This window comes from Cyanistes caeruleus, chromosome 29 (genome assembly GCF_971803275.1).
Source record: "Cyanistes caeruleus chromosome 29, bCyaCae1.hap1.1, whole genome shotgun sequence".
Taxonomy (NCBI): Eukaryota; Metazoa; Chordata; class Aves; order Passeriformes; family Paridae; genus Cyanistes; species Cyanistes caeruleus.
The window spans coordinates 931,556-948,189 of record NC_141729.1 but is presented as its reverse complement, the minus strand read 5'-3'; positions in this window follow the sequence as shown (position 1 = coordinate 948,189).

The following is a 16,634-nucleotide window of genomic DNA, read 5'->3' as shown; positions in this document are numbered from 1 at the left end:
TTTATTTTTATTTTTATTTCTATTTTTATTTTTATTTTTATTTTTATTTTTATTTTCTTTTATTTTTCTTTTTATATTTTTATTTTTCTTTCTATTTTTATTTCTATTTCTATTTTTACTTTTACTTTTATATTTTTATTTTAATTTTCACTTATTTATTTGATTGTTCATTTCTTAACCAGCTAAAGACTGGAATGATATCAGCTCCCAGTGCTGAGCTCTCCAGCCTGGAAACTGCTGAGAACAACGAGGCATTTCTTGTCCTTCCTTTATGGCTCTGCACACCCAGAATTTCCTGTGTGAGCCCTCCAGCAGTGCCTGGCTGGTGGCAGCTCTGCCCCAGCCCTGCTCGCTGCCCCTTCCCTCCCCAGGCTGTTCCCCTGCTGCCCGTGGCAATTCCAGTGGCTGAATTCCTTCCTCCAGTAAAATCTTAACAAGTTGAGCTGAATCTTCAAACAAATCCACGTCTCCCTCAATAAATATCAAAAGGGAAATCCAGCTTAATATAAACAGAGGATGGTGAAGTGGTGCTATTTATATGGCTCAATTTCCCTCCAGTTTAACCACTAATGGCTCTTGGAGGGCTCGTAATTAGCAGCCACATCTGACAGAACAAAGTCATCCCTGAAGCCAAGCCAGGGCAGGATGAAAGCACCACCAGCCCAGGCCCAGGGCCCAGCTCTAGGTCTGGGCTTGTCTTGGTAGAGCAGCACTTGGCTCTCGTGCTCAGTTCAAGCTTTTGCTCACAAAATTTCCCATATCCAGGTGCTTTGTGTCTCTTCCTGTGCCCAGCTTTCCACAGGCTGCAGCAAACCCCGAGCAGCACCGGGTTCCCAGTGCCTGGGCAGGATTTGTGAAACCCCTCGAATGTGGGGCTGATCCCAGGTTCCAGCCTGGCTGATCACGGATTCCAGCCTGGCTGATCCCAGGTTCCAGCCTGGCTGATCCCAGATTCCAGCCTGGCTGATCCCAGGTTCCAGCCTGGCTGATCTCACGTTCCAGCCTGGCTGATCTCACATTCCAGCCTGGCTGATCCCAGGTTCCAGCCTGGCTGATCTCACATTCCAGCCTGGCTGATCCCAGATTCCAGCCTGGCTGATCTCACATTCCAGCCTGGCTGATCTCACATTCCAGACTGGCTGATCCCAGATTCCAGCCTGGCTGATCCCAGATTCCAGCCTGGCTGTACTTTGCTTTCTCCAGAGCCCCAGAGCCGCTCGGAAGTGCAGAGCAGATGCCAGCTCAGAAAAGGAGCAAATGATTAACACCGAGCGCTGGGGCTGGAGCTGCAGTCACACCTGATTTTTATTTTGGGCTTTTTTCAGCACATCTTGGCTCTTTTGGCCAGCCCTTCCCCGTGCCTCTCCCCAGCACAGCCAGGAGCAGCGCATTAGCGTGAGGGATGCGTGTCACTGCCTGCTGATCTAGGCCAGCGCTCGGGCTGCTCCTCAGAGCCAGTGCCCAGAAGCACAATTACACACCAGCCAAGACTCTCAGCGGTGATTTAAAGCGGATTTTGATCTTAAAGGTACGTCTTAAACGCACCTGGTTTTGTACAAGCGTGAAAGCTGCTCAGCTCTTGGTATCTGCAAATCAGCAGCTCTCAAATGAGGAACATAAAAATGGCAGCGTCCCATGGTGTGAGTCTGCTCTGGAAATGCTGTCAGTGCTGCTCAGAGGGTCTCGGAGCCTCACACCCACCCCTCCGATCCTTGGCATAACTCTTCCACTGCTCCACACACACCAGGCTGGAAATATTAAGCGTTGTTTGGCCTGGGAATTCAGTTATTTAAAGTCATCTCTCCAAGGCTCACAAGGACTACTGGTTGTTATGGGGGAAAGGAGATTTATTTATCTGGGATAAAACCTAAGCAAAGTCACTGCTCCTCAATCTTTCAGGATTTGCCCCTTTTCCTTTTCTTTTTCCTTTGGTGGTTTTTTCTTTTTGTTTGGTTTGGTTAGTTTGGTTTGGTTGGCTTTAGGGGGTTTTGGGGTGTTTTTTTGGTTTTTTTAAATGCAATTCAACAAGTTAAGCCCGAGCAACTGCGTCTGACCCCATGGCTACAGTAACATCTGTGACTGTCCTGTGTCATTTGCGAGCTGGAACGGCTCTAATCTCTTGAGCACACTGCTCTGCGGTGACATTTCCAGGACATCGGCGCTCCGAAAGGCAAGCATGGCCTTGGATGAGAGTTTAAAATAGAAATGTGTTTGTGCACAGCCCGGGATGGCGGGGGGAGGCGGCCCTGGAGCCGCGGCTCCTCTGGGGCCTGCTTCGCGCTCCCCATCCCGGCCCGGGAGCGATTCACCGGCACGGCCGGGAGAGCGCTCCTGCTGCCCCAGAAACCGCTCCCCTCAGTGCAGACACTGCTAATTAACGGGCTAAATTAGAGCAGAACCCAGGCTGGAGCTGGGAGGGACTGCGGGAACCGGAGAGCTCCCAGCGTGGCTCGAAACCGCCATGCCATGGAGCGAGGGGAGCTGTGGGAATCTGTAGGAGCTGTGGGAGCTGTGGGAGCTGTGGGGATCTGTGGGGAGCTGTGAGAGCCGTGGGGATCTCTGGGGATCTGTAGGAGCTGTGGGATCTGTGGGAGCTGTGGGGATCTGTGGGATCTGTGGGATCTGTGGGAGCTGTGGGGATCTGTGGGAGCTGTGGGAGCTGTGGGATCTGTGGGAGCTGTGGGAGCTGTGGGGAGCTGTGGGAGCTGTGGGGAGCTGTGGGGGTCTGTGGGGAGCTGTGGGAGCTGTGGGGATCTGTGGGGAGCTGTGGGAGCTGTGGGGAGCTGTGGGAACTGTTGGGGAGCTGTGGGAGCCGTGGGGATCTCTGGGGATCTGTGGGAGCTGTGGGAGCTGTGGGGATCTGTGGGAGCTGTGGGGATCTGTGGGAGCTGTGGGGAGCTGTGGGAGCTGTGGGGAGCTGTGAGAGCCGTGGGGATCTCTGGGGATCTGTAGGAGCTGTGGGAGCTGTGGGGATCTGTGGGAGCTGTGGGGATCTGTGGGAGCTGTGGGGATCTGTGGGGAGCTGTGGGAGCTGTGGGGAGCTGTGGGATCTGTGGGGATCTGTAGGAGCTGTGGGAGCTGTGGGGAGCTGTGGGATCTGTAGGGAGCTGTGGGAGCTGTGTGGAGCTGTGGGAGCTGTGGGAGCTGTGGGAGCTGTGGGGAGCTGTGTGGATCTGTGGGAGCTGTGGGAGCTGTGGGGAGCTGTGGGAGCTGTGGGGATCTCTGGGGATCTGTGGGGAGCTGTGGGGAGCTGTGGGATCTGTGGGAGCTGTGGGGAGCTGTGGGGATCTGTGGGGAGCTGTGGGATCTGTGGGGAGCTGTGGGGAGCTGTGGGAGCTGTGGGATCTGTAGGAGCTGTGGGAGCTGTGGGATCTGTAGGAGCTGTGGGAGCTGTGGGGATCTGTGGGAGCTGTGGGAGCTGTGGGGATCTGTAGGAGCTGTGGGGATCTGGGGGAGCTGTGGGGAGCTGTGGGGTCTGTAGGAGCTGTGGGGAGCTGTGGGAGCTGTGGGGAGCTGTGGGAGCTGTGGGGATCTGTGGGGATCTGTGGGATCTGTAGGAGCTGTGGGAGCTATGGGGAGCTGTGGGAGCTGTGGGGATCTGTAGGAGCTGTGGGATCTGTGGGAGCTGTGGGGATCTGTGGGAGCTGTGGGGATCTGTGGGGAGCTGTGGGGATCTGTAGGGAGCTGTGGGAGCTGTGGGGATCTGTGGGGAGCTGTGGGGAGCTGTGGGATCTGTGGGAACTGTGGGGAGCTGTGGGAGCTGTGGGGAGCTGTGGGAGCTGTGGGGATCGGTGGGGTTCTCTGGGGAGCTGTGGGATCTGTGGGGATCTGTGGAGTGTCGTGGGAGTTGTGGGGAGCCATGGGAGCTGTGGGGATCTGTGGGGAGCTGTGGAGAGTCTGCTCCTGCTCCTGCTCCCCTCGCTGCAGCCCCGACCCACTGACGGTGCGGGAGGGTCTGGGGGTAAGCCAGGCTGAGTTTGGGGACAGCCAGGCTGAGTTTGGGGACAGCCAGGCTGAGTTTGGGGACAGCCAGGCCAGTTTGTGGTCAGCCAGGCCAGTTTGGGGACAGCGAGCACGGGTGGCAGCGCTGCCACCATGACAAGATGACACATCGTGTGACAATTCACCTCCTGCTCGCCCCGCGGGCTCAGCTGGGGGCAGCTCTGCTCTTTCTCCAATGCAAAATAAAAACCCTTGCGCTCATTTTGCTGAAGGTGCTTCCCAGAACTGAGCCTGTTAACACTGCCTGCCCACCAAATCCCAGCTGAAAGGCTTTTGTTTGTTTGTTTGTTTGTTTGTTTGTTTGTTTTGGGCTCGGTGTTTCCAAACGCTCCAAACGTGTTGGTGACCGGGAGCTCTCACCTGGGCAGAGGCGGAATCTGAGCCAAGCCCGGGTGGAACCGGGACAGGGCACGGAGAGACAGCACGGGCAGGTCTCCAAGGAGCAGCTTCTTGCCTGAAGCTCCCCCTGAGCTGGGCCCTACACAGCATTCCTGCCCCTCTGGGAACTCCTTTGGAGCTGCTCTGTTTGGAAATCAGATTTCCAGGCTGGCTTGGACACAATCTGGGCTTGCAGAAAGTGTCTCTGCCCATGGCAGGGGTGGGACTGGATGGGATTGAAGGTCCCTTCCAGCCCAAACCTATCTGGGATTTGTGCTGGGGAGTCTGCACGTCCCCATCTGGCACGGGGAAGTGGGACCAGTGAGAGATGGATGCTCAGCAAGCTTCATCCTCCTCTTCTTCCTCCTCCTCCTTCCTCTCCCTCCTCCCAGCGGTCCAGCGCAGCTCACTGGGGCTCACTGGTGCCGATCCTTGTGTCGCCTCCTCTGCAGCTTCCCGGGGTTCTCAGGGAGCACCCGGCTGATTTATGGCTCCCAGCGCCTCTCAGTTTGTAATAAAGTTTTCAGCAGCTCTGTCGCGCCCGCCCCCGCGCCCGCACAGCCCGTGCTCGCTTTGTTCTCCTCACACTGAATGTCAACTCATAAACCTTTCATCAACTCAACCAGGTGGAAAAAACCCATTACTGAGAGGAGTGTTCATTCAGGTTCGGAGGGGGATGGAGGGGAAGGAGAAAGTTCCCCGGTGGAAGGAAACCAAAGGGGAGGGGGATGCTCAGGACGCAAACCCCGGGAAGGCGCTGCCGCCTTCATGGGGCATCGATCCCCAGGAAAACGTTATTGATTGGGGATGGGATCGCAAAAGGGCTGCAGGTGGAGTTTGCTGAAAAATGAAATCTCCTTTTCCCCAGCGTGTTTGTGTTTCAGGCACGCACTTCTGGGCTTGGCAGATCTTTCTTTACACACGGTGTGTAAAGTTCTGCACAAAAGTGTATTTAAATAAGTTTTTAAGCCACGCAGCCCAGAGGTAAAGCTCTGGAGAAGGGCAGGAGGGCCCTAGGGGATGGAGAAAGGACGAGAAACAACAAAGGAGAACAGGCAGTGACATCTGTCACTAGTATTTTATAAGTTAAAAATTCAGCATAATCTCCTGCCACCCTGTCCGCTATACTGAGTTCCAACAGCAACAGAATTGTCATGATTTCTACATGAATTAATTCAAATCTCTCTTTGCATGATATGGCGTAAGAAAGGGGCCATCTGGTTTATGTTCAGGGTGTCAGAACCACTCATACCAGCACACTCGCAGAGTGCAAGATGGGAGCTGACTGCACACATTAACGTCTCCTTACCCTCTGCCTCCCCGGGCCCCGCGCCGCTGTCCCATCACAGCGCTGCCATTGCCCCTGGCAGCGCCAATCACGGCCCTAGTGCAGAGCTGGGCACCCCCAGCCCCAGCTGGGCACCCCCAGCCCCAGCTGTGCCCAGGGAATGCTCCCCAGAACATCTCTGGGGTGCTTTGGGGGGCTCAGGCCATGGGCACAGCGCTGTGACCCCAGCATGGTGCCCACAGCGATGGCCCAGCTCCGAAGCAGCGGTGTCCGAGCAGAGAGCCCAGCCCTGCCTGGGGAAGGCACCTCCCATCCCACCAGCAATGATGCCCAGAGTCAGGAATCTCCTGGCTGTGGTGGAGGTTTAAATTCTGCCTCTCAGATGAGGAGCCCATGATAATAACTTAGATAACAGTAAAGCTTTAATTGGGGTGATGACATCACACAGGTTGACACTGCCTGGATTTCCTGGATGCATTATTTTTCACCTGGATATATTCATTTTTACCTGGATGCATTAATTTTTACCTGGATATATTAATTTTTACCTGGATATATTAATTTTTGCCTGGATGCATTCATTTTTACCTGGATATATTAATTTTTGCCTGGATGCATTAATTTTTACCTGGATATATAAATTTTTACCTGGATGCATTAATTTTTGCCTGGATGCATTAATTTTTGCTGGGATATATTAATTTTTGCCTGGATATATTAATTTTTGCCTGGATGTATTAATTTTTATCTGGATGTGTTTACCTGGACTTTACCTCAAAACACTCTAGACCACAGTGGTTCTTGCAATTCCCAAGTAATTGCAGGAAAAGAAAAAAGATCAGGAAAACTCTTTTGAGGCTGTAAACCAGTGCACCAGATTTTGATTGATTAATTAATTATTACAGCAATTTTTGCTTTGCCTGTGTTACATCCTGGTGACAAACTGGTTCACTGTGATTTTTCCAGCAGTTACTTGAATATGTGAAATCCAAGTAGAATTTCTTTGCTGAGACAAGGCACCAAAGCCCCAAATTCTGTTCCCTTTGCTGGTTGAAAGAGGCTTGGGAGAATGGGAAAGAAGCCCCAAAGCAGAAAATCCTCATCTAGAACAGATTAGCTCTGTTTATATTGCAAAGGCTCTGGCTCAAGCGAGGGCTTTTTTTGCTTAGAAATATTGTTTTAGCATGAATTTATCTTCAAATGAACTTTGTGGTAAATAGAATTCAAACATGAGCTTAAATTTAAGGTCTTATTTAAGTGCTTTCCTACTTCAGTTGCCAGCTGAGGATCTGGCCTGGGCTTTGAACGTCTTTGGGGAGAAGAAGCAGATTAATGAGATTAGAACATTTGCAATCACTTTTGTACTTCCCTGGGCCGCCTGATCTCTGTAATACCTCGTCTCCACGGGGCTGTGGAGTTGTTGGCTGGGTGCTGATGGACAGGGGTGATGAAAACAGGCCTGGCTGAGCATCCTTCCAGCTCTGGGAACACATTCCAGGCCCCTGGGGATTGCACTTGCAGACATCAGCGCGTGGTTATCTCCGCTCTGTGAGATCAGGGAGTGCTTCAGTTCCCAGCCCGTGGCCTCGAATGCTAAGCTGTGCTGTGGGTATTTCACAGCCAGAAAATGAAACTCAGGGAAGGGAAGGGTGACCTGGGACAGGCAGGGCTTCACCCAGAGCGTGGAAACCCCAGGGAGATGTGGGCTGGTCCCTGTTGGAGATCCCCACTGGAACATCCGCTCCCACCCCTGTGACTCTGTAAGCAAAAACAGCTCTGGGCAGTTTGAGGTTTCCTGTCCCTAACTCAGGACTCTGCAGCAGAGCAGGCAGGGAGGCAGCAGCCTGGCAGCCCCTCTTCCTCAGCTCCTCCAGGATGGAACGTGGAGCTCCCCTTGGAGAGCAGGGCAGGCACTGGGGGCTGTCCCTTTGGGGAGCTCCTCCAAGGGAGCTGAGCCATGGCCACAGCCTGGGGCTTCCTGCAGCTGAAGCTCTCCATGAGCTGAGTCCATCTGTTCCTCAAAGGCCTGACTTGGAGGGAAAGCAGAAATTTCCAACTCCCCAAAATACCAAAAGGTCTTGGATTTTTGTGCCCACAGATCTTCCTGAAGGCAGGTTCCCCTGGGAGTTTATTGCATCCTCACCCCTCACAACCCCTGGCAGCTCAGACTCAGAAAAGCCAAAGTTGGAGAAAATTTGGGGTGTTCTAAATTGTGCTGCTGGATTCTCCTGGCTGCTGTCAGGGAGGGCAAAAGCACCAAGACAAACCCACAATCCTGTTTGTTCCAGTCACAGACACAACCTGGAGCGAATTTAATGCAGGACTGCCAGAAATGCAGCCAGGGAATCATGCAGAGCTCACACCCTGCACACAGCTCATGTGCAGGGCCAGGACAGGCAGGGCAAACCCCACTGACTGACCAAAAAGAGGAATTGTAATTAAAAATAAATCAACACTGCTTTTAGTTTGATGAAATTACCACTTCTGTTAGGAGCAGTTCAGGCTGGCTGTGAATCATTTTCTGCAGGGTGTCACTTTGGGGTTTGGGTTATTTGATGGGTTAAAGGATGTGTTGTGCTGTAGCTGCAGGAGGAAAGGGCAGAGCAGGAATCACACCGGGGTGAGAGCAACACGTTCCTGTACTCCGGGGTACCTGGAGCCTGGAAGAAATGAAATTAGCACTTCTGGAAAAGAATTGATTAATGCAGAGATGCTCCCAACTACTCAGTTCATCTGCCTTAATGGGATGTGGGAGGCAGTTTTGACTTGCTGGCCAGAGGAGGGGCTCCCCAAGGCATGAATTCAGTTGATAGCCATCACTTTTGTGCTTTTTTGTTTCTTTTAATGTGTCAAAACTCGGCTGCTCTCCAGAATTATTAGAAGTTCAGAAGTAAAACTTTTCTGTAGTTTAAGAGCATTTTCCACAGTTGCATCCTGCATTGCTGAGGGGTGAGGGGAAATGGGAGCCTGAACCCCTGGATGCTGGGAGCCTGAGCTCCTGGATGCTGGGAGCCTGAACCCCTGGATGCTGGGAGCCTGAGCTCCTGGATGCTGGGAGCCTGAACCCCTGGATGCTGGGAGCCTGAACTCCTGGATGCTGGGAGCCTGAGCCCCTTTATGGTGGGAGCCTGAACCCCTGGATGCTGGGAGCCTGAACCCCTGGATGCTGGGAGCCTGAACTCCTGGATGCTGGGAGCCTGAACCCCTGGATGCTGGGAGCCTGAGCTCCTGGATGCTGGGAGCCTGAGCTCCTGGATGCTGGGAGCCTGAGCTCCTGGATGCTGGGAGCCTGGGCTTTACGAGGCTGAAGGAAGCCTGGGGAGCACAGGGCCCAGTCTGGAAATGCATTTAAGACACGACTTGGAGCACATAAATACTCGCACAGGAATCAATGGGACATAAATTCATGAATTTGCCTAAGTGCTTTGCTGGATCTCTGCCGAAGGAACCACTTACCAGGAGTTCCAGCCACAGAATCAGAGCCCTGTTAATGAGCAAAGCCCTGAAGCAGAGCGCTGGGGAGATGTGAATTGCAGCCCCACGTCGTGCCTGGCAGCTCCAGCCCATGGACACTCACCCTGCAGGGTGACACTGCTGTCCCCTGCCTCTCCAAACACATTCCCAGGGCTCATTTTTACCCTGGCAGTGCAGGAGGGGACCAGCCTGGGGTGCTGCAAACCAGAGCTCAGATCCATAGGGCAGGAGCCAGAGCAGCTTTTCTTCTAGAAAAAGGCTGTTCCAGATCTTCTTCAGTGAATTGTGCCTTTCACCTTCCACTTTTTTCTTTTAAAATTCTTTTGGCAGCAGAGGAGGCTGATCAGGAAAGAGAAACATGAGTGACTAAGATCAGTCAATATTGTCAGATCTCTGCATGCTCCGTTAGCGCTGGCAGGCACCAGAAATGCAGATTTCACTGTGCAAGAGCTCATAAATCACGCTGGGAACAGCAGCTGGGGTGGGGATGTTGGGGAGGGAGAAGAGGGGTGGTCAAAACCCAAACCAGAAGCAGAGCAGCTCCTGTGCCATAAGGATGCAGCAGGTAAATATTAACAGAGTGTGGCAGAGGGACAGGGCTGGAACACCTTGGATCTTCCAGCGTGGGCAGCTCTCACTTTGGGGCTTCACCTAAACCAGAAAGCAGGAGCAGCCCCTGGGAGAAGTGAGGCAGAACGTGGATTTGCTGAGTGTCACTGTGAGCTCTTCAGCACTGTGTTCAATAAACCCCTGTCAGAATCCTTGCACGGAGAAAGGAAAGGGTTGTGACAAATCCCTTTTGTCTGTTGTTCTGCGCAGACATTTCTTTCAATCAAGTAAGAAGTGCTGGCAAATCACAGTGAAACTTCCCCCGAATTCCGTGTGTGTGAGCCAGAGGTGGCCGCTGGCACTGGCCTGGGAGCCCAGGAGCGTGGGGAGCCCAGCAGCTGGAGCAGGAACACAGAGCCAACCCTGCAGGGCCACAGGGATACCTTGAGTCCGTGTGAACTTGGGAATGTCAGGGAAAAAAATGCTTGGAAGGTTTGATTTGTGGAGATCAGCACGTCACATTCTGGTGCTGGGCTTGGCAGTGCTGGACTCGATAATTCAGAGATCTTCTCCAGCCTAAAGAGAACAACTCTGTGGTTCTGCGTATTGTGAGCAAACTTTGGGGTTGTTTTCCAGAAGCAATTCACAAAACTTTTCCAGAATTCCCAGAGAGTTTGTAGGCGAAAGGACCTTCAGTCCTTCCCATTCTCACAGCATCCTCCGCTGTGGTTCACACAGAGCTGTGTTAACATGAGTCTGGAATATCTCAGCACATAATTATTTATCCTTCAATAAAACAAAGAAAACCATGTCTAAATCTGACTAATATCCCCTCCTCAGCCTGCCAAGTGGGGCCTTGTGTTTTCAGCACTGAAAAGCAAGCCTGACTCGCTGCATATTTTGTGTTACCATGGTTTATGTCCAAATGCAAGGATTTAATTTTGTCCGTCATCGAGCCGTGGTTTCCATATGACACCAGTACATTCCTCCCCTCTGCCTGCTGTTCTGACAGACGACAGAATCGAATTAAACATTCCAACCACCCCGCTGCAAACGCAGGAGCTTCTGTTCCTTTGGCTTTGGAGATCAAGGGGCAGATCTTTACCAGGTAGAAATCCAGCATTTGCACCATTCACCCCGGCTGAGCTCCAGCCTGGGATGTCTTCATTTCCCAGGACAACCCGAGAAGATGGATGCAGCAGGACTGAGAGATGAGACAGACTCTCCTCTCTGCTGTGCTGGCCCTTATGGTTATTGTGTTTCCTCCTGGAGCAGTCGCTGACCAGCCCCACTTCTCCCTCTGGAGCCAGCAAAGAGAACCCCCTGCACATATTTCTGCACTAACTGCAGCCTCCCTCCCTCCCAGCCGACTGCAATTTCATGGTATCAACATTCAAAAAAAGCCAATCCCCAGGCTCTGAGACCCGAGGAGAAAAATGACCAGTTCCTTCTGCAAACACCGGCTGGGCTTTCAAAGCAGCCTGAGGGGATTACACACACATCTCACTTTGAAATTTAAGCTCTGGATCTTGAAAGAATAAGGTTTATTCCGCACTTCACACCCCGAAGGGACAGCTCATTGCCTGGGATTGCTGTGAAGTCATCCCGGCAGAATGCCAGAGGGAGGCAGGGCACAGTCCCTGTTCTGCACAGAGCAGCAGCGCTGGGACCCTGGGCTGGGGGCTCTGCTCGGGGTGCCAGCACTCCCTGAGTGTCCATCCCACTCCCCAGAGCCATTCCTAAATGCTGACAAACCCCAGGGGCTGGGAAGGGGAGATCCAGGATCCCCAGGAAGGAAAAGGAGTGCAGGAGGATGCTGGTAATGTTCCAGCTGGGCCTGCAAATCCCTCCTGGAGCTCACAGAATCACAGAATTCTGGGATTCTGGGATTCTGGGGTAATGATCCTGCAAGTCAGCACCACCCTGGAGCTCAGGGAGGGTTTGCAGAGCTGGGTTTTATCTGGGTTTGCAGGGCTGGGTTTTTAGGGCTGGGTTTGCAGTGATGGGTTTTGTCTGGGTTCATGTCCTGGGTTTGCCAGGCTGGGTTTGCAGGGCTGGGTTTGCAGGGCTGGGTTTGCAGAGATGGGGTTTTGGATGGGTTTGCAAGGCTGGGTTCTGTCTGGGTTCTGCCCTGGGTTTTCAGGGCTGGGTTTTCAGGGCTGTATTTTGGCTGGATTTGCAGAGATGGGTTTTGCCCTGGGTTTTCAGGGCTGGGTTTTGGCTGGATTTGCAGAGATGGGTTTTGCCCTGGGTTTGCCGGGCTGGGTTTTGGCTGGGTTTGCAGAGATGGGTTTTGCCCTGGGTTTGCAGGGCTGGGTTTTCAGGGCTGGGTCTTGTCTGGTTTTGCAGACTCCAGAGCTGCTCTCAGGGTCTGGAGGTGTGGCTGGGTGATGCTGCTGCTGCCAATAGCCCAGGAGAGGGGACCTGGGACCTGCTGGGACTGGGGAAGGAAACAAATTTGTATTAATTAGGAACAAATGCTCATTGCTGGCTGAGGGGTTCCACAGCAGATGTTCGTCCCAATAGCCAAGAGATGGGTCATCTCCAGCAGAAGTGATAAATAACAGGAGCGGGGTTTCTGCTTGTTTCATGTTCTCTCAGGTCAAAACCATGGGGTTGTTCAGGGCTGGAAATACCATTAATTAACACTGACACCTGAATTTGAGATGCCCTATTCACACAGTGCCCTTTGCTGGATTAACCACGATCCCCCGATGAGGTAAATCTTCCCTGTTCGCTCAGATTCACGGGATCAGCAGTTTGGGATTGAGCTGTTTGTTCCTGAGGTGAACGTGACCTGCAGGTCTCCTCTGGTGGCCCCAAACATCCTGGCCATGCTTGGTGCCCACACATGACGTGGGACAGGAGCAGACACCTGGGGGCTAACGCAGGATAAGGATGTGCATCCCTGGTGATTGTGAGTGTGGGAACGGGTCAGGATGAAGCAGCTCCCCAGGAATATTGTCCTTGGTCTGTGCTCAAACTGACTGACAAACTGTGAGTGAACATTTCTCCAGAGGGAGAAATGAATAATGCGGGTGTATTTTTCACCCGGGAGGTGCCCACGTGACAGTGCTGGTGTGTGTGTGGATACTTAGGGAAGTGTTTTGTACTGAAGATGTGTGTGCTGGGACAAAAAGCCTGGATTTGAAATTAATTTGTGTAAATACACATGTGCATGGGAAGCCCCCCTGCTGCAGACACCCATACATATGTGCATATCTAATCATATTTGTGTACACAAACACTCACAAATTATGGACAGAAAATTAAGCATATGCCTGTCTCACCCCCCAGTGATGATCCCTCCAAGGAACATCAAACCTGTTTGTGTCAACACAGACCCCTGGGCCCTGGAGATCCCGATCCAGCCTGAGAAACAGAGATCTCTGGACCTGCCAGGGCAGCCCCTTGTCTTTGCACCATCCCCACACCTCTGTAGGTCCCCTCCCACTGCAATCTCTGTCCCTCCCAGGCACAACTCCCCAGCCAGAATCCTCTGATCTTTGCCCTCTTTTCCTTCAAATTAAATTTCAACTTTTTTCAAATCTCTGGTGAGTGACAAGCCAGTGCCAGAACTGTCTTTTAATACACAAAAGCATAAATAATGCCATCCATCAGAGCTGTCACTCAGCAAGATGGATTGCTACTTGTCCAGACACTGGAATGACACAGAAGTGAAAGTTAGGAACTGTCTCTTTTCTTTGCTTGCTTTCTTTTTCTTCTTCTCTCTCCCCTTTTTTTTTTTATTTGCCGGACTGCTTGATTCTGATTAATGGTGCTGTCAGGGAGGGATTCCGCTTGCCCGGATAATGAGTCAGGAATGTATTCCCTGTCACAAACACAGCAGATGTCAGGGGCAGAAGGGCCCGGGAATGCCAGAAACAATATACAGTTTCTTCCTAGTCCCCTGACAGGCCAATATGCTGCACAAGGTCTAATTTATGTAGACAAAATGCAGGCAAGGGGCTGTGGCAGCAGAGAGGGAAGTCTGGAGTACAATGCAGGAGGGAGGTAATGAAGGCGAGCACCGGGACTCAATAGCACTGCATCAAACGGCCTTAACAAGAATGGCCCAGGACCACTTTGACTCCATTAAAGTGCACTTTACATCATTACAGAGAGAAATCAAACAGGGCAGAGGGCTTCTGTTTCTTTTAATGGCTCGATTAGGTTATTCACTCATGGGCACTCGCAGCTGTCACCGCGCCTGCCAGGGAGGGACGCTGGCCCCAGTGGCACTGCAGCCCCTGCTCTGTCCCCCTGCATGGCACAGCCAGCCTGCCAGGGCCTGCCAGGGCTGCTGGAGGGATTTCCATGGGGTTTGTCTCCATGTGCCTTCCCTTTCGGGGTTGGCCTGGAAAGGCCCAGGAGGGTGCTGAAAGCCCAGCCCTGCCCGTGGTCCTGGGGCCTGGAGGTGCCACAGGGACCCACAGGGGCTCCAGAGGGTGCTGACCTTCCCCGGGGGGAAGGAAACCCACAGCTCCGGAATGCTGACACTGAGTCACATTCTGGGGGATAAATGGATGTTTTTGGAGCCTGTGTGGCTGCCCTGCTCTGCTGCACCCCCTGCCCATCGCTCTGGGGCAATCTGGGGCCAGTGCCTGCCCAGCACTGGGGCATGAGGTCAAGGACTCACCCTCAGGGGCCTGGGGAGGTGTTTCAGTCCCACAGAGCTCCCTGGAGGTGCTGCCAGACCATCTGTGTCTATCACAGAGGGAGCAGTGAAAACACTGACTGCAGCAGAAACGGGGAGCAGGGAAGGGATAGAGAAGGGAAGGGATAGAGAAGGGAAGGGATAGAGAAGGGAAGGGATAGAGAAGGGAAGGGATAGAGAAGGGAAGGGATAGAGAAGGGAAGGGATAGAGAAGGGAAGGGATAGAAAAGGGAAAAGATAGAAAAGAGAAGGAATAGAAAAGAGAAGGGATAGAAAAGAGAAGGAATAGAAAAGGGAAGGTATAGAAAAGAGAAGGGATAGAGAAGGGAAGGGACAGAAAGTTCAAAGTGCTCTGGTGTCTGCCGAAGTTTTCCAGTGACATCAGAGTCACTCCCAGCACCTGGAAACTCCCCTTTGTGAAGCTGCCACATTGTCATTGAGCTCTGCTGAATGAAATTGTGACACACAAAAACTTCCCAGGGGAAAAGGCTGAAACTGGTTGAGCCATTGGCAGAGATTCTTTAGCCTTAGTCCCAGCACAGCTATTTCACTGTGCCCCTAACCAGGGTTAAAATAATGAATAAAAACAACCCCACAAGAGGCATTTTGGTGCATTCCCAGCAGTGTGTGCTGCTTTCAGCACTCTCTCAGTCAGGCCATGTCCATGAACTCCAGGAACAAGCTCCAGCTTTTATCTCCTCATGTCCTTCACTCGGTGTGAAGGCTTAGGCTTAGGCTTAGGTTTAGGCTTAGGTTTAGGCTTAGGCTTAGGCTTAGGCTAAGGGTTTGGGTTAGGGTTTGGGTTAGGGTTAGGGTTAGGGTTTGGGTTAGGGTTAGGGTTAGGGTTAGGGTTAGGGTTTGGGTTAGGGTTAGGGTTTGGGTTAGGGTTAGGGTTAGGGTTAGGGTTTGGGTTAGGGTTAGGGTTTGGGTTAGGGTTAGGGTTAGGGTTTGGGTTAGGGTTAGGGTTAGGGGTTAGGGTTAGGGTTAGGGGTTAGGGTTAGGGTTAGGGTTAGGGTTAGGGTTAGGGTTAGGGTTAGGGTTTGGGTTAGGGTTAGGGGTAGGGTTAGGGTTAGGGTTAGGGTTTGGGTTAGGGTTAGGGTTAGGGTTAGGGTTAGGGGTTAGGGTTAGGGTTAGGGTTAGGGTTAGGGTTAGGGTTAGGGTTAGGGTTAGGGTTTAGGGTTAGGGTTAGGGTTAGGGTTAGGGTTAGGGTTCCTGCAGCTCCTTCCCGAGGAGCAGGAGCTCAGCCCTGCCTCAGTGTTGGCACTGAGGGGTGAAGGACCCCGAGGTCAGAGGCTCTGTGGGCAGAGGGGGAGCACAAACATAGAGAAATCAGGAGTCAAGAGAGCTGAAGGCAGGGATGAGGCTGCCCAGAAAGCACAGGCAGAACTCAGAACTTAAGGTCTGAGGCTGAGCCATGGCCTGACCCTGCCGTGAGGTCCTGCCCCTCTCTGCTGTGCCTGGCACCTGCCTGGCACTGACACAGACAGGGAATTGGTACAGACTCATTCTAGACAAGGGAATTTTCCCTGCTCAGGGGCTGGGCTGGCAGGATCAGCTTTGCCAGACCCTTCTAAATTGTTGATGTAGTGCTTTTTTTCCCCCCTCCCCCAAAGCTCAACATGGTTTTGATTTAAAATAGCTTTATTCCTGCTCAGAATGTCCCTAATCAGAACCAGCACCTAACGGCCTGAAAATAAAGGAAATAAAATTAAGGGCTGCAATTGCTTTGGTTTTACAAGGCCGAGGCCTGGCGAGCTCTGCTCCAGGGGAGGGGCAGGAGGGGCTCAGGTTTGTTGGTTTTGCTGGTATTACCCTGATCAAAGCAGCTCATTGTTAAGCGAGCACAAAAGTGGATTTAGAAAGTTAACACATTAAAATAGGTGTGATTGACATCAGCGCTGGGAGGGAGTGCAGGAACAGGGATGGGATGAGGCAGAGCTGGGGGCTGCCAGGGGTGGGATGGGGCAGCTCCACCACACTGAGGGTCAGCACTGGGGGGGCCAGAAGGGGCTGCCAGGCTCAGGGATGTCACCCTGAGGTGTCCCCTGCTGAGGGGTCACAGCTCTGGCACACCTGGACCAGGGAATGCTGCTGGAGCGAGGGAAACGGGGCTGGGCTGGCCAGGCCACCCTCCAGCCTGCCCTATCCCCTGTCCCCCTCAGCTGAGCTGGGGTCCCCAAGCTGTCACCGGCTGAACTCTGCAGAGCTCACAGCCCATTGATGTCTGTGGGAGCCAGCGCAGCGTTCTGAGTAACCTGAGTCCTTCCAGGACCAGGTCAAAAGCTG